The sequence below is a fragment of the Myotis yumanensis genome, unplaced genomic scaffold (assembly GCF_028538775.1).
Source record: "Myotis yumanensis isolate MYYU_CA2020_CCGP unplaced genomic scaffold, mMyoYum1.0.hap1 SCAF_10, whole genome shotgun sequence".
NCBI lineage: Eukaryota > Metazoa > Chordata > Mammalia > Chiroptera > Vespertilionidae > Myotis > Myotis yumanensis.
In genome coordinates, this window is record NW_027223761.1 from 769,557 (window position 1) to 794,761 (window position 25,205).

The window sequence follows — 25,205 nt, forward strand, 5'->3', positions numbered from 1 at the left end:
CGCCTACGTCCCACTCGGCAGAGGGCTGTCCGCTCCTTGATAAGTCGCTGGATTTGGTGTGCGACTGTTTTGTTAAGAACGTTTGCGTGTTGCCGTAACCGGTTCGGCTCAGTGCCTAGAGTGTCGGCCTGCGGACTGAAAGGTCCCGGGTTCGATTCTGTCAAGGGCATGTACCTTGGTTGCGGGCACGTCCCCAGTAGGGGGTGTGTAGGAGGCGGCTGATCGATGTTTCTCTCTCATGGATGTTTCTAACTCTCTATCCCTCTCCCTTCCTCTCTTTAAAAAAATCAATAAAATATATATTAAAAAAAAGAATGTTTGCATGTCTATTTATTAGGGGTATGGAGATATATATATATATTAATCCTCACCCGAGGACATTTTCCCATTGGTTTTTAGAGAGTGGAAGAGAGAGGGAAAGACAGAGAGAAGTATTGATGTGAGAGAAACACATCGATGGGTTGCCTCCTGCACACGCCCCCACCAGGGCCCAGGCCGGGGAGGAGCCTGCAACCGAGGTACATGCCCCCGACCGGAATCGAACCCGGGACCCTTTGGTCTGCAGGCCGACGCTCTGTCCACTGAGCTAAACCGGCCGGGGCTATTTACAAAGGATACTGACCTGTAGTTTTCTTGTGGGTTTTTTGGTGGTTTTTTCTTTCTGACTTTGGTATCAGTCTTTTACATTCTTTTTCGTTCTGCATACACATTTTAGGTGGCTTTTGTAGACGGTCCACGGGCTTTGAAAATTACTTAATGCATTTGCACTCGGCGTCATTTCTGATACATTTGGACTGACTTCTCGCCATGTGTTTTGACTTTTTCATGTTTATTTTGCTCCTCCTACCTGCCTCTTGCTGGGTGAAGGATGCTTCCTCGTTCCATTCCTTCTTCTACCGGCTTTGAAGCCAGGCAGTCTATTGCCATTCTTGGAGAGGCGGGTCTGGAACATTCTACAGGGCCTGTAGCAGAGTTCAGTGCTGTCTGCACCTGGGTGACAAAGCAAGGACCTCACAGCACGCACCTCCACCAGCCTCCTGCTGACGTGCACGCGTTGCTGTTGTCCATGCTGGTGCCATCGTGTCATTTTCCAACCCAGCGGTTCATAAGTGGTTGCGCTTTACACGATCAATACGTTTTTCGATATGGCCCCGCCGCTGCCTCTGTCGCGTCTCATGGTTTGTTTTCCATCTCAGATCTTACGTCTCGGCCTTTTCCAGCTGAAGAGTTCATTCGATTCTCCCTTCGGTGCGAATCGAGATCTCGCAGGCGTTATCTGTTTTGAAATGACTGTTTTTTACTGCTGTTCTTAGGAAGTATTCCCACTCGGTGTTCAGTTCCAGGCCCTCGGGAGTCACACGGCTCTCCCTCCGCTCGCTGGTTCCGTCCCCCTGCTGGGGTCCCCGGCCGCTGCTGAGAGCAGAGGAAGGTGGGCCGCGGCCCTGGGAGGAAGGCGGGCTCTCCTTTTTAATACATTTTTATTGACATCAGAGAGGAAGGGAGAGGGAGCGAGGGAAACAGAAACATCCATGACGAGAGAGAGTCACGGGTCGGCTGCCTCCTGCACGCCCCCCTCTGGGGATCAAGCCCGCAACCCGGGCACGTGCCCTTGACCAGAACTGAACTGTGACCTCCTGGTTCATAGGTCGGCGCTCAACCCCTGCACACCGGCCGGGCGGGATGCGCCCCTGCTCTCTGCGGGCTCTAAGGCCTTTCCTTGGACCGCAGGGCTCCGCATTTTCGCGCTGACGTGTTAATGAGTTTCCTTTGTTCGTTCTGCTTGGAACTCAGCGCGTTTCCTTGATCCCTGGTTTGGCCTCTTGCATCGGTTTTCCAGTTTTTTTCGGCCCTTATCTCGTTGGGTTTTGTGCTCACTGCCTCCTTCTGGAACGTTCATCAGACACGTGGGAGACCAGCTCAGGCCCCTCCATGTCTTGGAATCGCCCTGCGTTGTTGTCTTCATCTCTTTGTTCTTTCTATTCTGTATTCGGGTAATTCCTCTGCTCCACCTTCCAATTCGCGAATCGCTCCTCCGGCTGTGTCTAATGTGCTGTGAAATCTGGTCAAAGAACTTTAAATTCCAGTTACTGTGTTTTTTTTTCTATTTGTGGGAATTCTGCTTGGTTCGTGGGCGTGCACAGTAGGTCGTTTTTACAATATCTCTCTCTCCGCTGTGTATTTAAACGTTAGGAACCTCTTGCAGGGAGAGAATGCGCCTGCAAGTGCTGGTCTCTATGGGGTCTGCCCTGTGTGCCCGCCTTCGGCTGTCATTCATGCTGCTCGCTCCCTCTGAGGGTTTGCTCTTTGTAAATCGGACGTCCGTGAATCCTGAAATGTATCTGTGGGAATTTTCGAGGCCTGGGATGGACTCGAGGTCCTGGGGGGAGACCTATGTTTACCGCTTCCTCCGCGGTTCACGGGAGGCCTGCCAGCCCGGACTTCACCCTCTGGGGTCCGAGGTTCCGAGACCAGCCAGCTGGGGTGCATGGGGGCTCCCCGGCCTGGTGGGGACCATCTGTGGGCATGACTTCTCCGGGCAGATGCTGTCCACGCCTCCTGGCGCAAGGCCGCTCTCCTTACGGACTTTTAGGGCGTCGGCTGCTCCCCACCCCTCACGCTGCAATGCGAGCTCCACGTCGGCTCCGCCGGGAGCACCTGGCTCAGGCGCCGGCGCCCACCGCCTGGGAGACTGAACCCCGAACACCAAGCTGTCTCAGGCATCAGATGCCTTCAGGCACCCCCTTCCTCTGTGGTTTCTTTCCGGTGTCTTTTTCTTTTTTTTTGATCTGTTTTTATTGATGTCAGAGAGGAAGGGAGCGGGAGAGAGAAACATCCATGAGGAGAGAGAATCTGGATCGCCTGCCTCCTGCACGCCCCCCAACTGGGGATCGAGCCCGCAACCTGGGCCTGTGCCCCGACCGGGAACTGAACCGTGACCTCCTGGTTCCTAGGTCGACGCTCAGCCACGCCGGCCAGGCCGATCCGCTTGAGCTGCGTGTTCAGCCTCTGCCCTCCCTGTGTCCATGCGGTGAGCCCCGCCCCCCCACACACGTGATGGGACCGGCTCTTGTCCTCGTCCAGGGGACAGAATCAGCATGTTGAAGACGGGGCTTTTGTGGGCGGCCTAGGGTCATGGCTGCTGCGTCCCGGACCCCACACGGGTTCCGGGCCCTTCCGTGTGGCGTCTCCCCATGAAACCGGGAGCTACTGGGCGGCGGAAGCTCGCCTTGTCCGTGCTGGTCCTCAGGTCCTTGAATGTGTTAAAAGCAAATCACATGGAGATTCAGTCCTGCAGCCCCGGGAGCCGCATGCCGGGTGCTCTCTGACAAGCGGGCTGGGGGCCGGACGGCTGGACAGGGCAGCCTGAGGCCCTCGCGTCCTCCCAGGCCGGGTGGCTGTTCCCGGCCTCGGACCCGGGCCCGGGAGAACGAGTGAGCGCCCGCTGCAGGGCAATGGGGCGGCTGGGGGGGAGCAGCACCTTCTGGTTCCAGCCTCCCCTTTACCCCGTCTCCCAACAGGGACTCATCCTCACGCACCCCTCCTGGCCCCCACCCCCTGACTCCCCCTGACTCCCCCTGACTCTCTCCCTTGAGTCCTCAGAGCCCAAGGCCACGCCTCCCGAGGTGGTGAGGCCTGTCCACCTGGGATTCTGATTCTTACGCGCCTCTGACTCGCAGGGGCCTTGGCTTCCCCCGGGGACCCCCCCCCTCCCCGGAGGCCCGCTGCCTCCCCGCCCCCCACCCCCACCCCCAGCACCGGGCCATCTCGGCTCCATGGAGCACCCACCACCCGTCCAGGCCGGTTGCATCAGAAAAGCCAGGGGGGCACCGCCGGCCCTGCTCCCCGCCTCTCCGCCCGGCCCCCCACATTCCGCACCCCCCCCCCCCCCACACACACACACACTCCTCTTGTTGCTGGTGAGCTGCTGGTGAGTGACGCGCGGTAACGAGGCGGCGGCGGGGCCCTGGCTGATCAAAGGCCGCCTCAGGCCCGTCACGACCTGCTATTCTGGGAACGGTTATTCTCAGGTTCGTGTATTTTTTCTTCCCCGAGGAGCCGACTCCGTGGATGGTGAGGTCCCGAGGTGCTGGCTCTTCAGTCAAACCACACAAGCCCTGTTTTGTCTGGGGTTTCAAAGATAAACCCCAATGAAAGCGCCACTTGACAGGGAGCGCCACCACCCCATTCCTGGGCAGGGGGGCGGGGAGTCCCCCGCCTGTGAGCGCGAGGACACAGGCCCCTGGGACCGGCTCGGGGCTGCCGCCCGCCTGGAGGGGCCGGGGCCGAGGCGGAGCCGTGGGGCCTGGGAGGCCGGGCCTGGGACGGCCGCGCCATGGCACCCTCAGGCCCTGCCGGGGCCTCGCTCGGGGCGCCTTTCAGTAGCCGCCCGGCTTCGGCCACCAGCCTCCGTGGGAAGAGGCCCGCCCTCCGCCGTGGCCAGGAAATGCACAAACATCAAAACGTGGGAAAACGACACCCGGCGCCCGCACGAGGCGGGGACACAGGCCGTGCGCGTCACTGGGGTCACGGAGCTTCCGGAAAGGGGCGTCCAGCACCCGCGGCCTGTGGGCCCTAAAGACACGCACCCGGCACCTCCCTCCCTCCCTCCCTCCTCCAGGCGCCGCCTCTGCCCTGCTCTCAGCGCCGGCCCTTCTCCTGCCTCTGCGACTCGTTTCCTGAGCCCACGCAGCCCGGCTGGCTCACTGCTTCTGCCTCTGCAACTCCTCTCTCTCTCTCTCTCTCTCTCTCTCTCTCTCTCTCTCTCTCTCTCGCCCTTTGACCTGACATCTGCCCTTCGGAGGGAAGCGCCAGGTGGGGATTCACGTGCGAGGACGGCCATCCTGTCCTTGGTGACAGCCAGAAGCCGGAGGAGGTGGTTGGTGAGAGGAGTCGGGTCGATGGAGCCGCCGGGTGGGGGCCACGGTGCAGCCCTGGTGCCTGATGCAGATGCGGCCGGTCAGCTGGGGGGGTCGGGGGGCACCGGGCGAGCTGCTGAGTAACAACCTGAGGTGCCAAGGGCGGGATCCCAGGTGCAGGAAACCCTGTGCCAGGCCTCCTGTCCATCCGCCCTCGGTCAGCTGCCCCTCCTCCCCGCCCCCCGGATTCTCCCACTGTCTAGCCAGCCTGGGACCCTCCCCCGAGGCCCCCCTGCAGGCCCTGGGCTCGCTCGGCACCTGCCTCCAGGTCTTGGGGTTGCTCTGAGCCCCCTGCCCCCCCCAGGCCCCTCTGGGCCAAGATGGGGACAAGCCCCCTCCCAGGCAGGAGGACCAGCCCAGCTCTCAACTACTCCCGCCCAGAAGTGGTACACACATCCCTTCCGCTCATCCCATTGGTGAGAATGAGTCACGTGGCCCCGCCCAGAGGCATTCTGGGGAATGTAGTCCCCAGCAGGACCACTGCTTTCCAGCCACGCATGGGAGGAGTGGAACCTTTGGGGCAGCCGTGAGATAGGATGTCCGTCTGTCCACCCGTGTGCTCCCAGCGGCGGCGGGCCTGGCCCCGAGGCGGCCTCTGCTGCCAGCCGGTCCTTGCTCACCCACAGCTCGATGGTCAGGGGCTGGCCATGGAGGGGCGGCAGCAGAGCCAGTGCCCAGCCCTCTGCCCTGGAACCAAGCCCAGCACCCAAGGGGCTCATGTGCTGGGCGTGATTCGGAGGGTCAGGGTGAGGGGGCGCCCGGGGAGAGGCCTGGCGGGAGACCCATGCCTGGCCCTCCGGCCCCAGCGCAGGCTGCACCAGCGGTCAGCAGAGCTGAGCTCACAAAGGGACAAGCGGGTGATGGGAGGAGGCCGTGGTCAGCGTGGGGTCAGCACCGCCGCCAGAGCCCTCCTCCTCCACCCTTGTCCCCTGGTCCAGGGGACAGGGTGGCGCTGGCTTCTCGGTCTGAGGGGCTGAGCCACCCTGTAGGGAGCCCCTTGCTAAGGCCAGAGAGGGGGGTGGCCCATCCCAGCAGGCCCCCCCAGCAGACGCGTCCAATCACATCTGTGCATCTAAGTCCTGCGAAAGGTTGTCAGATCGCCTTCCCGCCCATTTCAGGGACGTGGCGTCCCCATCCCAGACACGAGGGCCTTGGTCAGGTGGCCTCCGGGGCCTTCAGGACCCCCCCCCATCCATCGAGGGGCACACCCCAGGCTCCCATGGTGCCTGGACATTCTGCTGCCGAGAGCCCACAGGTGTGGGCGGGAGGTCGGAGCTGAGACCCAGAGCTGGCACGGGGGCGGCGAGCCGGCGGGCTGTCGCCTGGGCCTCCTGGTTGACCGCAGGAGGCGGGGAGGCGGCCTCACGCTGCCCCACACCAGCCCCGGCCGCAGCCGCGGGTCCCCCCGTTTGGTGGCCCTGGACAAGCCTCCGGAGCCGCAGCCTCTGTCTCCCCAGGGGCGCCCGGCCTCGGGCTCTTTGTGTCGTCGGCAGCCCCCCAGGACTTTTCCCCGCCGCACCCCCTCCTCTCTCCTGGGGGCTTCTCTCCCGGCCAGGCTGGGGGACAGTCCCCCCAAGGCCTCCCCTGAATGGCTCTATTTATAGCCTCGCGCTGGGCCAGAAAGGAAACTTACATTTTTTAAACTGTAACTCCTGTGGGTTGACTGCGGAGCGAGGCGGAGGGGGTGGGGGTGGGGGAGGCGCGCAGACGGCTGCGCTCCTTGGGGACGTGCCGGCTGGGGGGCTCCGGGCGGCGTCCGCGCGGCCCGTCCGAAGGCGGCCCTGGCCTTGTCTTTGCGGCAAGCCCTCCCGGCCGCCTTGGCCGACCTCAGAAAAACATGTATTTTGATCAAAATGGGCCCTTTTTTAAACTTGTCACCCCGCGGGTCAGGGCCCAGCCTGCCCCCGGCCAGTCCTGCATATTAAGCAGTGGCTTGGTCACCACCAAAAATAGATGGCCCAGCCGGAGGCAGCGGGGGGGGACGGCGGGACAGGGGCAGCCTGCCCGGGCCCTGCCGTGCGTGCGACTCCAGCCACGGCCGGCCCTGAAGGAGGCAGCGGGGACTTCGGGGTCACCTGCCCCGCCCCCCGGGGTCCGCAGAGCAGGGCTGGGACACAGGGGTGAGAACTGGGGGGACCCTGGCCGATGGGGGGGAGCGCCGCCCCTATCCACCCGGTGCCGGTGGCAGGTGGATGCCGGCAGGTCCTCGGCCACAAAGCCACGCCAGAGAGTCGCCCCCCCTCCTCGGGCCACCCCACCTGGGCCTCGGACCCGGACCCGTGTGCACAAGATGGCCGCCGGAGCCCGGGCGGACGGCCTCTGTGCTGTTCTTGTGCCGGCGCGGCCTCGCCGCCCAGGCTCCGAGCTGCAAGGCAGATGGAAATTTTTGTGGATTAAACCCGGGGCCGAGGCGCGCTGGGCTGTTTGCGTTGGCAGCGCGCGGCCTCCCCACCCCGTTCCTCATCCGCTGCGCCCGCCCTCACCACCGGGCTCCCATTCATGCGTCCTCTCCTCCGCCCGGCCCCTCCACCGCGGCGTCTCCTCCCTCACGCCTGTGGCCTGGACCAGGCAGCTCGCACCCCTCCCCGTGCTTGGAAGAGCCTGGGGGGGGGGGGGGGGCGACCAGGAAGGCCTGCTCCCCGGGAGCCTTTCTCCAACGGGGGCCACTCTGACCTCCAGCTCCTCCTCTGGGAGGGCCGGACACCCGTGCGCGGGGCACACGGAGGGGCCTGGCACCCGGAAACGCCCAGGCACAGGCCCTGCCGTGGCTCCTGCTCCCAGGAAGGCAAAAGGAGTCGAATGAGGGGTCCGGCCTCCACCTCGCTCCCACTCGGGGGGAAGCCCTTGTGTGCGGCGGGACCTGTGACTCTGGGAAGGAGACGGAGGGAATGTGGGGCTGCAGGAAAGCTCTCCAGGGGGCGGAGGGGCAGGCGGGGGGCCAGGCAGATGGGATCCCAGGGAACAGTGTCAGGGCAGAGGGCACAGCAAGTGCAAAGGTCCTGGGGTGGAGCCCTGCCTGGCTTGTTGGAGCAGCAGCAGGACAGCAGTGTGGCCAGAGCTGCTGGTTAAGGAGGAGCCCAGGGTGGGAGCAGGCGGGTAAAGGAGCGGACAGACCCCTCACTGGAGGGGCCAAAGTCTTCGATCGGAGAGAGGCGGGGGCCGAGGGGCCGAGGGGGACCTCCATCCGACCCGTATTTTCAGCTGCGCGAGCCTGGCATGTGCAGAACAGACTGCAGAGGGGCAAGTGTGGCCGCAAGGGGACCCCTGGGGCCCGCGCACACCCCCTCCCGCCCTCCCCGCTTCCTGCCCACCGCCGCCCGCCCAGGCGAGGCCGGTCAGCTGCACAGCCCCCACTGTTCCCCGCCGGCCGGGAGCCGCAGGTCAGGCTCACACATAAAGAGCCATCTGTGTGGGCCCGAGGTGGCCGGCGGCCTGCCACCCGCACGGGGACGCCGCCTCCAGCAGGGCCCACCCAGCCCTCCCCGTCCGACCACCGGCTCCCGCCCCAGGCAGGGGCACCTCCGCAGGACAGGAGGCCGCGGCCCAAGGTGCCGATCGAGGCCCAAAGAGCAGTGTCACCTGGCTGCGCCGGACCGAGCACAAGTCACCAGGGGCAGGGATGCGCCGAGACCGGCAGGGCGTCTCCTGGCAGGGCCTGCGGCTGCCACCGGGCCAGCCCTCCAGGCGAGGTGTGGGGTCCGTCCCGTGTACCTGGCACGCACACGCGCCTCGGCTTGAAGGCTCCGTGACGTTCCCTTTTGATAAGAAAGGCCGTGTCCCATGACCAGGGTGGGGATTAGGCTCCCGGGGTCCACGGGGGGTCCCCTCAGCCTCGCACCCCCCAGGACCAGGGGAGCCCTACAAACGAGGCCCTTCTGGCCTGGCCAGGGGCGCAGAGAGAGGGAACACAAAGAAGGGGTCCCTCTGCCACGTGACACGTCTGTCCACGCCCACGGGCACCAACTGCGTGCAGGGGCCACCCCTGCAGACGCGACGGGAGGGGGCGTCTGGCGCAGGCAGGGGCTTCCCTGGTTGGGGTCAGGGGCCTGGAGCCACCAGGAGTGGACGAGGTGGAGGGGGTGTGGGCTGGAAGAGTACCAGCCTAGCGGCCTGTGCCAAGGCCCTGGGGCACACGGCCCCTGAGGCTGAGAGTGGGCGAGGCAGGCCTGGGAGTGGCCAAACCCGCCAGCGGAATGAGGGGCCTGAGAGAGGAGGAGAGGCCGGTGAGGGTGGGCCTGGGAGCAGCGGGCTGCGTGGGGTCAGGGGAGCCACCTGGCTCTCAGGCTCCATAGACCTCGCGGGAGCCTGCTTTTCCGCCGGGGAGTTCCCCCCGCCCCCCGCAGGTGCCTTGGGCAGGTCCCGCGTGGCCACGTCCCCGCCCGACAGAAGAGGGGCTGGGCGCCTCCTCCCCAGGGTCGCGGGGTCCCTGCCCACACGGGTGCTGTTCCATGTAAGCTGCTCCGACGCCCACCTACCTCCGTGACCTTGAGGGCCCGCGGGAGGCAGCTGCCCCCAGTGCCACCCTGACCCTGTGCGGCGGCTCGGGTGCCCCTGTGCCCAGGAGCTGCCCCACGATGTGCCCACCAGGCCTGGGCCGTGGGCAGACCTCATGGTGTCCTGGGAGCTGGACGCCGTGGCCGCTCCTCCCTTCGTGGCCTGTCCGTGTCCCCCCACCGGCCAGCACCGCCTGACAGTGTGTGGTGACAGGGCGAGGGGGCAGGGAAGTGCCTCCCGTGCCCACAAACGTGGCCTTTATCCCCGTAAATGGCTTCTGTGTCGAGGGAGCGGGCCTGTCCCGGGCCTGACCACCCGCCCCCCAGGGCCAGCGAGGGGAGGTGGGACCTGCAGAGCCGGTGGTGGGTGGCGGCACGCCGTCCGCACGGGCCACAGAGGGGCATTGTGCGCCTCACCTGGCTGCCTCCGGCCCCGGGATTTACAGGCCCTCGGCCCGCAGCCTCGTGGCTGCCTGCTGGGGGGTGGGGGGCACGGCCCGGGAGGGGGGGCAGCATGCGGGCCCCGCCCCTGCCTCCCCTGCGACACCGTCAGGGACAGACCGTGATGAGGATGTGGACCAGACAGGTCCCGGCCCCTGTGAGCCCCTTCTCCCGCGTCCCCCAGGGCCGGGCCAGCGTCCGGCAGAAGGCCGGCCGCACGGGGACCACCTTCCTGGCCCTCAGTGGGCCTCACACCAGCTCTTCCATCCACGTCCAGGCGTGGCTGCTCCCTCCCCGGGCCCCCTGTCCTGGGCCAGCCTGTCTGCTGCCTCCTCCCTGGCCTCTGCTGCCACCCACCCTCGGCCTCACCCTGGGCCTGAGGGCCTGACCCCTGCGCCCCCAGCCACTGCGTGTAGGTCTCAAGGGCCCCTTCTCTGCGTGGCAGGGCACGTGGCCGACAGGCGTGGCCCAGCGCCCGTCCTCCGCCGCCTGCCCGGCTGCCTCTGCTCAGGGCCGTTCTCGGGCACATGGACCTGGGCCCGCCCCAGCCTTTGTCCGTGCTGCGCCCCGCCTGGGCCGCCTCTGAGAACACGCTCAGAGGGAACGGGGTTGGGGACGCAGCCTGGAGCTTGGGTGCTCGAGGGCCCGGCGGCTGTGCCCTGGCCGGGCCTGTGTCCTCTGCCGTCAGAAGGGGGAGGGGCCTGGGATTAGTCCCACCTGCAGGCCCTGCTCGCTGCCAGCACCGTGGGCACAGCCGGGGCCAGAGCTCACGGCCCCGCGTCTAGGCCGATCCCACCGAAGCCTTCCTCGGGGGGCTCGCCGCTCCTCAGGCCCCCTCGCCAGCCAGGGTCGCCCTAAAAATAGCCAGGAGGGTTGGCTGCCACAGCCGAGCCCCCGACACGAATTCGCAGAAATGCCGCGTCCCCCCAAAAAAGTCCCCCTCCATTTCCTCATTAACATAATCGCAAACAGCGACCTTTCCTGATTTCGTGTAAACAACAGCTTGAAACCGTTTATAATCCTTGCAGGTATCAAATTAAGTTCTTACTTATGGTCTGGAAATTAATTACCTTCCAGCGAGACGAATGGGAAGCCTGTGTCTTTCTGACAAGAAAATGAAGCCGCTATTGGGCCAAATGTAACTTAATCGTCGCAGAGAAAATGGTTTATAAATTGGTCGCGTCGTCGGAGCTCTCGCCTCTGCGGCCGGGGCCCGGCTGATCCGTGGGAGGGCGTCGGCCTCATTTGGGGCTGGTTTGGGTTGATTATTGGGGGACCATCAGGGGAAGGGACCAGAGGGGCCGAGAACAGGGCAGGGAGGGGGGGAGATGGAGAAAAGGGGGCGGCCCCGTGAGGGAAGCGACGAAGGAGGAGGGCAGGAGACCCAGGGCAGCACCTCCCCCATGAGGGAGGGACGCGGGGGGTGGGGGGCTCCAGGCCGAGGGGGTGGCAGGACTTTCCAGAAAGAGCAGCGGAGGCCGGGATCCCGGAGGCATCCAGGTGGGAACCATGGGTGGGGGCTGGAGAGGGAGAAGCCGGCTGCACAGACCAGCACGCGGGGCGGCCCGGACCGAGGCTGAGGGTGTGGGCCATGTCCGGGCGGCACCATGCTGGGCAGCCCTGTGCCCTCTCCCGGCCCTTCTCCGTGGGCAGCGGAGGGAGCCCTGGTCTCGCTCTCCTCCTCTGAGGACACGACCCCTATAGACCAGGGCCCACCCGCGGGCCCCATTTCGGCTGAATCGCCCCCGAAAGGCCCCGTCTCCAATACAGTCCCCGCGGAGTCTGGGCTTCAGCCTGTGGGCAGGGGGGGGGTCCCCTGTGTGTTGGGGTGCTCTCTGCGGGGCTCTGTGGTGCCTATAAAAGGAGGCTCTCCAGCCAGATGGGGCCATGGTGTCCCCAGCCTGCGTGTTACACCTGTGTCCCCAGGAGTTCTTGGGGTGCCCTGTGCTGGGGCTGGGAGCTGGGCAGTGACCCTGCCTCCCCAGGCAGTGTGGACCCGGACTGGGCGGCTGAGGAGGGCGTGCCTGGCCGGGGAGGCGGGCTCAGAGCTGCCCCGCCCACAGGGCCCCCGGGAGTCGCCTGTCCCAGCACCTGGCAGGTCCCCTCCAGGCCCTGGACCCAGCTGGCCCTCCCTGAGGAGGGTAGAGCCTCGCAGGAGCCCTCGAAGGCCAAGGGCAGAGGGGGCCGTGGTGTGATGCGGGAAGAGCCAAGAGCCGTCTGAGGCTTCGGTTTGCAGCATCCCAGGGCCCTCGGTCCCGACAGCCAATCGCCAGTTGGAAGGGGCGGGGGGTCGGGGGGTGGACAACGAAAGCTGTGCCTTGCAGGCTGAGCTGCTGGGTGCCACCCTGCCGAAGCGCCACTGATCTCGCTGGGCCGCCCGAGGTCACGGAGCAGGAGGGAAACTGAGGCTGGGGGCTCCCGGGCCCCTGGGCCTCCAGCGCATTCGTGGTGACCCCAGGGCTGGAACCCGGGCGTCTGGTCAGGCCCAGCTGTTGACCCGCACACCCACTGCCGGGGGGGCGCGGTGCCATGGGCAGTGAGGGCGGAGTGGAGAGGCCGCTCCCGCCGGGCCGGCGAGGCTCCGGGGCTGAGCGTCGACCTAGGAACCGGGAGGTCACGGTTCGATTCCCATTCCCGGTCAGGCCACAGGCCCGGGTTGCGGGCTCCATCCCCAGTGGAGTGCGTGCAGGAGGCAGCGGATCCATGCTTCTCTCTCATCACTGATGGTTCTCTTTCTCTCTCCCTTTCTCTCTGAAATCAATAAAACTTATTTTTTTTTTAAAAAAAAATAAAAAGGCGCCAAATCTCTGAGAGACACACTGAGGGCAGGCAAAGAGCCGGGAAGGCAGTTCTCGAGGGAAGGGCCCCAGAGACGGGGAGATTCCCCCTTCCTCCCGTCCTCTGAGCCTGTAGGGTTCATCGGCCCTCGGCCTATCTTTATAAATAAAGTTTTATTAGCAGACAGCCATGTCCACTCACGTACAGTCTACCTCCGGCTGCTCCCACCTGCAAAGGCAGAGCCAAGAGCTGCACAGGGACTGTGTGGCCCTCGGTGCCCCCGGCCCTTTGCGGGAAGTTCTCGGACCCTCGCCTCACGGAGCTCAGTGGTGCCCGGCCAGACGGGCGAGCTAAGTGTCGTGAGCGTGTCTCTCTCTGGTGATGCTGAGGCTGAAAGGGCCGCACCCGCCCGCCCTCCCGGAAAGAGCTGCGGCGAGATGCCGGGCGTATTGACGACTGTCCCTCCCCCTGCGGCCCACGACCCCCTCCCCAGGAAGCTGCCTGGGGAGCAGCTCGAAGCTGCTGCAGAGTCACAAGGAGCGCGTTCCTCGCGGCCTCGTTCACCACACGAGAAACCGGGACAGGCCTGGCTGGGCCTCACGTCGGGGACGATTCTGCTGCCTTTGAGCTGCTTCCGGCGACCCGGGCACGTGCCCACCGAACCTGCCCACGTGGCGTGGGAGGAGCGGGGCACGGTGTGGCCCGGCGGGGCCTGGCATGGGGCGTGGGCGTGGGCGCACGAGACGTCACCTTGCAAACCTCGCTGCGGCCGTGTCTCAGGACGGGCTCTGTCCCGAGTGGCTGTTGTTTGCATCGCTGGGAAAGGAAGCGATGAGCTGGGAGGGACGGAGGAGGCTGACCGTCTGGCCTCGTCTCCACATGGACGCTCACATGCTGTCCAAGCTGCCCACGGCCACGGCGGGCCACGGCGCTTCGATGGGGCGGGCGGGGCCTCAGGTCACTCGGCGCCTCCGTACGTAACTCTCACCCCCGCCCACCTCCCCGGCACCCCTGGCACCCCCATTCGTCCCCTCGCGGGCACCGCACGTCACTGGCGTGGGTACCGCGGGCTCAGAGGTGCCCTCTGAGGAGTTGCCCCGGCCAGGTCGGTGGTCTCTCTGCAGACGGGACCCACCCACCCCGCTTCTGTGCCCAGGAGGCTGCTGCCCTCCCAGGAGCAGGCTCAGGGCCCGGCCCCCCAGCCTCTCTAGACGCCTCCGGTCTGGGTGCCAGCCCCCTGTTTAGAGGCGGGCAAGGGGCCCAGGGGCAGGAGGACCGTGCCCTCCGCGGCCCGGAGGGTGCAGAGCCGGGCCTGGGCGAGGGGCCCTCTCCGCGGCCCCGGGCGCCTCCCAGCCCCACAGGCCGAGGGGCGGGCACGGGAGTCTCGGCTCCTTCCGAGGGCGAGGGCGCCAAGGCTGGCTCGTCGCAGATGAAGTCAAGGGGACAATTAGGGGGTGGCCTCCACATGGCTGCTCGGCCCCATTGGGGAGGCTGCTAATTATTCTCCGGAGGGAAGAAACGCGGGTTCATTATTGTAATGAGCTTTGGGCAAAATATTTCATGGCGTTTGACAAGCCGCGGCGACCCCCGCGGGCCCGGCTCGGAGGAGCTAATTGGCCGGGGTCTCCTCTCCCTGTGCGTTGGAGAGCGGCTGTAATCTGTGCCTGCGAGGCCCCTGCAGAGGCGGCGAGGGGACCGAGCGAAGGAGTGGGCCTGCGCTGCGCCCGCCCCGGGCCCCCCATCCGCCCCGGGCCCCCCGCCCGCCCGGGCCCCCGGCCAAGGCGATGTGTCAGGAGGTAACTGCACAAACAGTCCTGCCTGAAAAAATGTGCTTTTGTTTCACTAATAAATCTCTGCTTGGAGCCCTCCCCGCGGCTCCGGCTCTCAGGCCCCGCTGCCTGGCCGGGCCCCCTGCCCAGGGCTGCAGGGGCCCCCCACGGGGGGCGCCCGGAGGGGCGGGGGGCGCAGTCCTTGGAGTGGCCGGCTCAGCCTGGTCCTGCCAGGGCGCCTGCCCGCCCGCCCACCCGCCCGCCCGGGCCTGTAGGCCTCTCCCCTCCCCCGCCGCCCCCGCCCACTCCCCACGGTCCTCCCGCCCCACCGGCTCCCTCTCCAGCTCTCCTCCCTCGCTTCCTCCCCCCAGCCTCAGTGACCTCTCTCTGCCCCCAGCCCTCCATCCCGCCTGGAATGGGCGGCAGACTAGGATGGTAATCTCTCCGCACCCCACAACCCCCTCATGCCCCCCCCTTTGCTGTCCCGAGGCCAGGGGGTGGGGAACAGTGGCCCTGGACTTTAGGGCCCAGAAGGTAGCTCAGCCTGACCTGCCCAGGGCCCCCCACTCTGCGGAGAAGGGACCAGCATGGGTCCTGAGCCGGCTCAGCCAGGATTGGGGGGCCAGGAGGGACACCCTGCGCACCCCGAGTCAGCGCCCAGGGGCTGTGCAGGGCCCACTGGGCCCCACACACTGGTGGGCAGCTGGGGTAGCAGCCCTGGGCCTGCCTCCCACCCCTCTCGTCAGCCCTCCTTGGCGCTCTGCCCCGTATCTCTGCCTGGCCACTGCCCACCACTCTCTGCACAGACCACCCTGCCCGCCCCCTCGGGCCTGTGCCCCAGGCCGCGTGGCCCCTGGAGCTCCCCGTCAGCATCTGGAAGCCCCTCTTCGCTCGTCCCACCAGCCCCTGCAGCCCCATGACCCCCCAGCAGGGGTGTGGGGGCTGCTAGAGGGCTGAGTTTGGACCCTTGCCCCCCCCCTTCCCAGCTGTGTGCCCCGGGCACCGCACACGCGGCTCTGAGCCTGGGTGAGGGGCAGGATGAGCTCCCGGGCCTGCGGCCAGGATTACCTGGAGCCCTGTCTGCGGAGCACCTGGCCGGGCGCCCGGCACGTGGCAAGGTGGAAGTTCCTTCTACCCCCCCTTACGGGCACCGCTGCGGGCACCATTGTGGGTTCGTCTTCCCCGCCCACTGCCAAGCGCCAGGCTGAGATCTGACTCCATCCGCCTGAGCCACCAGGAGCCATGGGGGTTACAGCTCCGTGTGTGCGCCCGGGCTGACCGCATCCACCCCGCCACCCCCCCGTGGTCCAGCCCCCGTGGCACCCACCGTGCCTGCCGTGGCCCGGACCGTGGACGGGGCTGGAGGGGCTGCAGCACAGGCCGGCGTTCCCGGCTTTAAGGAGCTGCCCCCAGTCAAAAATACACCCCATAATTACAGCCCTGGATAATTACTGTGCAGGAACAGCCCGGCCTGTGAAGGGAGCGGGGGTCAGGGGAGACCTCGGGAGGGCGGCTGAAAATAGCTCTCAGGGTTGCTATTAATAGGCGTGGGGCAGCCTCTCCCCGGAGAGGACACAGGACCTGGCTTCCCCACGGATGACGCGCGTCCCTCCTTCTCCATGGCAGCATGGAGACGGGTTGGTGGATCATTTAGTTCTATTTGAAGCTCCAGAAAACTCTAATGGCACAGAAAGGCCAGCGCGCGAAGACTCCAGCGCCTCCCTTCTCCCTGCGGGGGCCCCTCCTTCTCCCAGAAATTCCCCTCATTCCAGGCCCATCGCCTGGGTGAGGGCAGATGGACAGGCGGAGAGTGAGCAGGCAGATGGATGTGTGTTTGTAGGATGGCAGAAAGGTTGGGTGGGTGGGTGGGTGGATGGATGAGTGGGTGGGTGGGTGAATGGGTAGATGGGTGGGTGGATGAATGGATGATGGATGGGTGAATGGATGGATGATGGATGGGTGGATGGATGGATACATGGGTGGGTGGGTGAATGGGTAGATGGATAGATGGATGGATGGATGGGTAGGTGAATAGGTGGGTGGATGGATGGATGGATGGATGGAGGGATAAGTGGGTGGGTAGGTGGATGGATGAGTGGATGGGTGAATAGGTAGATGGGTAGATGGATGGGTAAATGGATGGATGGATGGATGGATAAGTGGGTGGGTGGGTGAATGGGTAGATGGGTGGATGGATGAATGGATGGATGGATAAGTGAGTGGGTGGGTGAATGGGTAGATGGGTGGATGGATGAATGGATGATGGGTGGATGGATGGAGGGAGGGAGGGAGGGAGGGATAGATGATGGGTGGATGGAGGATAGGCAGATGGATGGATGGACTAATAAAGAGACACACCATCAGAAAATATTATGAATATGGTACTGTTATTTTTGATTTATTCATTTTTCTTAACAGAAAAAAAAAACCGAAGTGAAAAATTGTTGAATTCAGTTAAATGGTGTGTTTTTTCACCTAAGGAGAGGTCTGTTTCTACATGTCACTTTAGGGTAGGCGGAAATTTCTAGAATGCGGGAAGCTGGGGTCACTGTGGATTTCGTGGTCTCCTCTTGGCTTGCGTGGTATTGACCGGCACTGGGACCACGCCCACCCCCCTTCCTGCCTCCAGGGCGTGTCCATCAAGTCCTTGTTCTCCTGACGCTGGTCCGGCTGAGGCACCGAGTCCCACGGCCGGCTCCTCTTGGCTCTGTGCTCAGGTGGAGCCGGGCTCACCGGGCCCCGTGGTGAACATGCCGGTTCCTTAGGTCTTTGTTTTCGTTTTGATTATTCTTCTGACTCCTTGGATTTCTCCCTCGTGTGAGTGATTCTAGAAGGCCCCTCAGTCCTTGCCCGCTCTCCTGTCCTCCTTCCAGCGGCCAGATCAGGGCTGGGCCCCGTGGTGAACATGCCGGTTCCTTAGGTCTTTGTTTTCGTTTTGATTATTCTTCTGACTCCTTGGATTTCTCCCTCGTGTGAGTGATTCTAGAAGGCCCCTCAGTCCTTGCCCGCTCTCCTGTCCTCCTTCCAGCGGCCAGATCAGGGCTGGGCCCACCTCTCAGGCGGCGCTTTAGTCCTAGTCCCAGTCCCCTGGCCCCTCCCTCGCCCCATCCTCTCTGGATTTTTCCTGAGGGTTCCTGCACAGCGACATCACTGCCTCCGTGACTGTTGTCGGTTGGATTTGCTGCTCCCTCTCTCTTCCGTGTCCTTCATCCTTCGTTTCTTCCGTTTGCGGGGAGACCACGTGTGCCTTCCTCATAAGAGACCTGGGAGGGTGCGCGTTCTGCGTCCGCAGACACCTGCGTGCCCTTCATTCGGCCAGGGTGCCCTGTGGATAGTTTCACTGGGTATAGAAGGTCACGTTGACAGCGATTGTCCCTCGGAACGTGGAAGACTCGGCCCCGGTCTCCGGGCATCGCGATGTGCCCCCGAGAAGTCCCGCATCTGCTTCTCTGTCCTGCCTGCGTAGGTGCCCTTCCCTGCGTGTTTTGTGGGGTTTTTGGTTTTTGTTTTTTCCTGGAAGATTTCAACATGTGCATCCTGCCTCGGGGGTCCGGGTTTCCCAGGGAGGTTCCTCTGTGGGTGACTTTGTTCGTTGACCGTGCTGGGCATTGGTGGGCCCTGGGGAGGCTGGAGCCCTTGAGCTCCGGAAGGTTCTCCGGTGACTTCTGGTTGTTCCTCTGTGCTACCACCTCTGCTGTCTTGCTAGCATCCCTTTTAGTCGGCTGGAGGCGTTTCTCGTGACACGTCCACGTCTCTCAACTCCTCTCTTCCTATTTCTAGGGTCACGGCCTTGACGAACCTCTTCAGATATCTCATTAGCAGCCCTGCTGTTGATGTCCTACAGCAAGGTCCTCATTCCCTGAGACCCACCCTGGCCGGGTGCCCTCCGGGCGTCTAACGGCTCCGGTCCTTCCGCAGGTCCCGGGCGTGTCTCTCCATCTTCAGATCAGCGCGTTCCTCCTCTTCTGGCTGCGTCGGGCAGCTTGGCCTCTCCCTCACGCTCTGGGCACTTGCAGCTATTGGCTTGGGACCTGACCCGGGTGGGCTCGCGGGCACTCGGGGCGTGTTCGCAGTGATGAGGTGGGTGCCCGTCATTTCCCTGGGACAGTGGTCGGCAAACCGCGGCTCACGAGCCACATGCGGCTCTTTGGCCCCTTGAGTGTGGCTCTTCCACAAAATACCACGTGCGGGCGCACGTACAGTGCGATGGAAACTTCGTGGCCCATGCGCAGAAGTCGGTTTTCGGCCTGGGCCAGTCTATTTTGGAGAAGTGGCGTTAGAAGAAGTGGGGGGCGTCGGTCGGTCGGGCGATGGGAGACGCGGCGCAGGCAGGGGAGGTACATTGTTTTGAGGTGCATTCGCTGAGGTCGACCCCTTCCAACTCTCCCACCCACACTCCTCTCTGAAACAAGTACACAAGACGAGAGTGGGTGGGAGAGTTGGAAGGGGTCGACCTCAGCGAACGTACCTCAATCAGATTGAGGGCGTTTTTAGCAAAGGCCAGCTTAGGAGGACCCTAGTTAAGTTACTAACAACGTACCTACCTGTATAGTTTAAGTTTAAAAAATTTGGCTCAAAAGAAATTTCAATCGTTGTACAGTTGCTATTTGGCTCTGTTGACTCATGAGTTTGCCAACCACTGCCCTAGGGGACCCCTGACGGCCGAGTGCTGAGGCGACTGCTCCGGAGAGCAGACACTGGCTGGTGGCCGACAGTCCACTGGTCAGGGCCCTCAGGTGCGGCGGGGGATGGGGTGAGGCCCTCTGGCCCGGCCCTCCATCCACTCCCGCCCTCTTGGGGCTGCAGGCAACTTCCCGACATGGCGTTCGGGCGCCATGGCCCTGGCCTGGGCATTGCCACCGCCCCGGGTGACAGGGCGGACGTGGTCCCAGCACATCTCCATGCCCACGCCGTACACTTGGTCGTGTCATGTCCTCCTCTGGGGTGCCCCTCGCCGTCCCAGCCTGCCACCCCTGCCCAGCCACGCGGCCCGGCCCGGAGCCCTCCCCTGAGGCCCCTGCTGGGTGCCCACAGCACAGGGCACATCCCCTCCAGTTTGCGCCCGGAGCCTGAGACATTCCGAAGGTTGGGCATCACCTGGGTCCTCCTCTGTGTCCCCAGGCTCAGCTCCCTGGCACTTGTCGCTGCTCCGTGTTCCCCTGGGTCCGCGAGTGGGTGTGAGGCGGTGGCTGCGATTTCATAGGCTGGGGAAGGGGCGCCAGGCTGTGCGGCGGCTCTGAATGCAATTTTGAGGTTCATGGCCTCAGGGGAAGTCACGGAGTGAGCAGGGACACAGGGTGGGCGGGCAGGGGGCAGAGGGCGGCCACGTGCTCCCAGCCGAGGTGGGAGGTGCGGGTATCCAGAGCAGACACCATCCAGGGCAGGGCAGGGGAGTGTGGTGTCCAGGCGGAGGGCGTGCTGGGGACCCCAGGAGCTGCGGCCGGGGGAGAGGCCGCCGTGCAGGCTCCGGTGCAGAAACAGGCCCTGCGAGCCGTGCGTGCCCACTGGCGGCTCCCGCAGGTGGGGCTCTGCCAGGCGTCCGCGTCCTGCGGGGTCACGGTGTGGGCTCACCGGGCCCCTCTTCAGGCCGCACCTGGGCCTTGGCTTCTGAGGGGCACACGGTGTCCCCGCACCATGACCGCCCCCTGAGGGCCACGGCCTTCCCTGTGGAGGTGGCGCTGCCTCAGCCCCCAGGGCAGCCGGGCTCTGAGGGGGTCGGGGGACGTCCCGGCCCCTCTCGCCTCCAGGGAAGTCAGCCAGGAGCTCCCCGCCCACACCGCCTCCTTCCCTCGCTCCCCCTTCCTTGCCCCCGAGACCCGGCCTCAGGGAACGCCGCCCGGAGACCTCCCAGGGAGCGGGATGAATGAGAAATGGCTGGGGAGGCGCTTAGAACCGCGTGCCCCGCCCCCCCCATCCCATGTGGGCTCATGTGGTCGCCTCCGACATCACGGTGATGTGTGGGGCCACACAGATGGCAGCACCGCCCCCCGCCGCCTCCAGACCCCAGGACGTGGGAGGTCCGGGGCAGCATGTGCCGGGCAATAACCCGCGTGTGCCCCTCCCGGGCGGCCCACACCACGCGCACGGGTCCCAGGGAGTGAGAGCGGAGCTGAGCCCCTTGGGGTCCGGCAGACTCGGGGCACCCACGGCGCAGCCTCCCTCCCGGCGCCCTCATCTAGCCGGGCCGGCGGGCAGCTCGGCCACCAGGGCACACGTGTCTCCGCCCTCTCCGTGGCCCCGGCGTGGCACCAGCTCCAGGTGGAAGACTTGCTGCTACGGGAATGACAGCCATCCCAGGGCCGCCTCCTTCCTCGGCCCCGGCGTTCGGAGCGGGATGGACGAGGGCGCACACAGAGCGAGACCCGGCGAGGGGGTGGGGGCGTGGCAGCAGGCGGCCGGGTCCCTGGCTGTGCCACGGCCTGTGGGTGGGCAGCACGGAGAAGCCGCACCACTGAGAACGTATCCTATTGTCAGCGTCGCCGAGGGAAGACGGGGTCACAAGTGCTGGGCCAGCGTTCAGTGAGCACGTGCGGGGCCCAACCCGAGGCGCCGGTCAGCTGCGCCGCGTAACAAACAGCCCCCAGTCTCAGCGTCTTACACGGAGGTTCACTCAGGCGCCGCGGGTCGGCTGGGGGTCGGAAGGACGGTGCTGAGGGGCCCTCGGTCCGGGTCTCTCATCCCCTGGGCCAGTGGGCGTGTGCTCACAATGCTGGTGGAGGTGTGGTGCCCCCAGGGCTCTCGCTGTCCAGCGGGGGTGGCGGTCCATGCGGGCAGGCTGCTTTCTTGCCTGGGCTGTGCGTGGTTTCCCGGCTGGTATGGAGGGGAGACCTCGCTAGCCAACGGTGGGGAGGGGAGGGACGAGGGGCTGACAGGCTTCAGCCCGGCTTCCCGGGTGGCTGCCTGAGGCCAGGGACCCCCACGGCAGGCAGGCAGGCCCCTTCGCAGAAGCGGCCTCGTGCTCCGGGAAGAGCAGGGGCTCCGGCCCCAGGAACCCCGCCCCCGGCCACCAGGCCACCGGAGGGGCCAGATTCCGCAATAACAATGCAGGACACCCAACATGTATAATGTCTGTAGCATGACTGTACCCCAGCTACTCCATGTGACATATTTATACTGTGAAATCGTTGTTTATCTACAAGTCCCATGGAGCCGGCTCCTGGACGGCAGCCAGCTCTCTGGCTCAGGGGCCCCGAGCCCCTCTGAGCCGTCCCTCCCAGATGTGCCCCCACCCCCCAGGCCCGGAGCAGAGGGGGCCGGCTCCCAGCCCCGCCCCCCCCCCCGCCAGCCCAGCACGGCACACAGTGGCCATGAACCGCCCCCTCCTGCTGACCCCGGGCATGCAGCCCTCCTCACACCCAACCCCACTTCCTGCCCAGCTGGTGCCACAGGGACGCATGTACCACTATCCTACCGGCAGGAACAGCCTGCTCGCTCCTGGGAGTTGGGACCCCACACGTACTCCGAGGTCCTAGTCCCCGACTCAGAGGCCGGCCCCCGGAGGCAGCGTCCGGGGCCCCAGTGACGGCTCCGGGCTGTGGGGTCACGTGGAGCTGCTCACGGGCATCTGGCCCCGCTCAGCTCGGGACGCGCAGGAGGAAGGCCCAGTGCCCTCGAAGGGTGCTCCTTGTCTGGTGGGCAACCTGGCACAGCGGGGGCTGCAGGGAGCCCGTGACTGGCAGTGTCCAAGGGGCAGAGAGACTCCCAAGGAGGGAGCCACCTGGGTGGTGGGCACTCGGGGAGGGCTGCGTGGAGGAGGCGGGCCCCCGGGCCAGCCAGGTCCACGATGCGCCCACCGCGCGGTCGCCAGTGATGGGGAGACGGACGGAGCCCAGCCTCCCTCTCCGTCTGCAGCCTCTGCCAGGGCGAAGGGCATTTCCGGTGGCGGGAACAGCGCGTACGATGCAGCTCTCCCTCCCCAAGGCGGGGCCGGCCGTCCCCAGGGGCCCGGGCTCTCTCCCCCCTACATTCCTGTCTCCTCGCAGCGGCCAGAGGGCTTTCAAACATAACCCAGAGCCCGCGTGCCCGCTCCACCCCCGACGCCCCTTCTCCCGGAATGCGACCCAGGGCCCTTCCATGAGAGGCCTGGGCCTCGGCGCCCACCTCCCGGCCTCACCGGCCCACGGCTCCCCGTGAAGCCCCCGGGCCTGCGTGGAGGGCACCCGCTAGCACAGCCGGGACACCACCCACACGGCCCTTCCCCCGCCTGGCACGCGGTCCCCCGGCGCCCAGCCAGGCTGGGTGCTGTGGTCCGGCTCCCGTGGGAATGGGAGTCCCGCGGGGGCTGGGCCGGCCCGGCTCTGTCCCATGGCAGCCCTGTGCCCGGACGGAGCCTGGCACGTAGCAAGCAGTGGCCTCGCCGCCCAAATGCATGAACCGTGAGCGCAGGCCAGGCCGAGCCCTCATCTCTCTCGGCGCCGGGTCACGTGTGCCCGCGAGGTGCGGGCTCGTCGCGCACCTGGTGCCCGTGGTTGCCCGAGGCCCATTTCACGGCCCCGCGGTCCCAGGACCCTGACCCGGCCCGGCCACACCCACGTGTCCCCGTGCATCTCCACGCAGGGAGCCCCGGCTCCCCACACACGCTGGGCCGAGAGGGGGTGCCCTTCCCCTCCCCTAACCCTGCCTCCTCGGTTGCCTGTTCTCGGCCAATGGCTGCTGTCCACGAGGCCAGCAAAGCCTGCAGTCCCCCTTCCTCTCCTGGGGCTGCCCTTCCGGGACCCCCTCTGACCCTGATGCCGGGCCGTGGCGGGTGTCCCCGTGGCGAGAGGACCGGCAGCTCACTCCGGCCTGTTTTTAGCCGGTGGCGGCCTATCCCTCCGAGGCCAGAGGCTGCGCCCTTTGACCTGTCGCTGCCACAAGGCGCGCACACGTGACAGCTGCTAACTGTGGACAGAACGGAGGCCTGGGCGGGCACGCGCCTGCAGGGGTGGGTGCTGGTGGGTGGACCAACGGGGCGAGGGAGGGAGCCACGCGAACGTGGATGAGCAGATAAGGGCCTCCAGCGAGGATGCCTCACAGAGGAGCAGGTGGGTGCCAAGCCCTCGCCGTCCTGCCAAGGCTGGGTCTCCCGCACGCGACCCGCTCTACTTCCCGCCGCCCGCGCCCCTGCGGAAACCGTGCGTCGAGTGGCCGCTCCACCCACCCTCCCTGGGGGCCCCGTGGGCCTCGAGGGCACCCACGCAGGACCCGCTGGGCCAGGCTCAGCACGAGGCTCGGTGGGCACCTCTGGTGCTGAGGGAGCTGGGCCCCCGCCCTGGCCCCGTGGAGACAGGAGGTCTGGAGTCCTTCCCTGTAGATCCAAACACCGGAACCAGTCAGGACCCCCACCCGGCGCCCCTCCCAGAACCTGGGGTGCAGAGACAGGACTCCTGTGCCAGCCGCCAGCCCCATCGCACGGACCTCGCCGGGAGGTCACCCCGCCCTGGCACCATTGCCCAGGCCGGTCCAGGCGAGCAGGAGGCCAAACTCTCCCGGGGGATAGCGGGGGGAGGAGGGTTAGAAGGTGCTGGAGCCCCTGCCCCGGCGAAGGTGGAGCAGAGAGGGGGCCCCAGAGGCACGGGGTTGAGCTGCCCCCACCCTCAGCTCAGGAAGGCCGCCCAGGGTCTCCAACAGCTGCCTGTGCAGAAAATTAAGGGCGGCTGAGTCACCCCACACCTGTCGGGCGGGGTGGGCGGGGGCCTGGCCGAGCTCCCTGGCAGGCAGACCCGGCGCAGGGCCCGTGAGCGCACAGCCGCGGGCGAGGGCCGCCCCAGACGGATGCCGACAGCTGGCAGCCTGGGCTCCCGACAGCGACCGCCCCAGGGAGGGGGCCCCGCGAACGCCTTTGGCAAAGGCTCCTCGTCCTCCTCCCGCAGGAAGGCCAGGCCGCACCGTGTCCTGGAGAAGCAGCCGAGGCCACGGTGCAGGGGACGGCGAGGCCTTGGGTCAGGGTCGCAGGGCACGGGCTCGGAGAGGCGGCGCTCACACTCGAGAGGAGAGTAACGCTCAGTGCTGGGGACGCCACGGGCGCAGGTCTGGAGGCTCCACACCCTCGAGTGTCCACAGCGGGGCCTGGGCATGGCCCTGGGTCAGCCCCCGGCCCCGCGGCCGCCCTGGGTCAGCCCCCGGCCTCGCGGCCGCCCTGGGAGCATTTCCCGGAGCACAGAGCCCGCGTGGGACCGGGTGCCCCCCGTCGTGCTGGAAATGCTCACCTGCTGTCGGGGAGCACAGGCGACCGGCCGGGCTGGGAAGGGGCGCCCGCGTGCTGGCCACGGGCAGGCCTGGGGCAGGGGCTTGGCCTGAGCTGAGGGTGCTGGGCCGCCCGGCCGCTCCCTGGGGCACCCCCCGCCCGCGTCTCTTCCCCCCAGGCCCCTCCAGTGGGACAGTCTCAGGCTTTTTGTGTTCGTGGTGAACCCTCACCTGAGCACATTCTCCCATTGGTGTTTAGAGAGAGTGGAAGGGAAGGGGAGAGAGAGGGAAAGGTCGATGTGAGAGAGACACATCGATGGGTTGCCTCCCACACACGCCCGACCAGGACCAGGGATGGAGCCTGGAACCGAGGTACGTGCCCTTGATCAGAATCAAACCCGGGACCCGTCAGTCCGCGGCCAGCGCTCTCCACACTGAGCCATGCCGGCCGGGCGTGTCCCATCTCCCCTAACGCCAGGCTGTCGCTGGGTGCCGTGAGCTTTCGCTGCTGCTCTGCGCCGTGTCCGTGAGCCGTGGCCCCGCCCCCCGAGGTGCCACCGCGCCTGTGCCTCGGCCGGACCCCGAGTCCTGGGTGTCCCGGGAAGCGGCCCTGCCCCCGACGCGCCTCCCTCCCAAGGGTTAAG

General features: G+C 66.0%; 1 protein-coding gene across 1 annotated transcript in view; it reads left to right on the forward strand.

Annotated features, from left to right (window-relative positions):
- KCNQ1 (potassium voltage-gated channel subfamily Q member 1) overlaps positions 1-25,205 on the forward strand; it is a 217,301-nt gene that overhangs the window by 176,792 nt on the left and 15,304 nt on the right. The gene's annotated exons all lie outside the window — the stretch shown is intronic.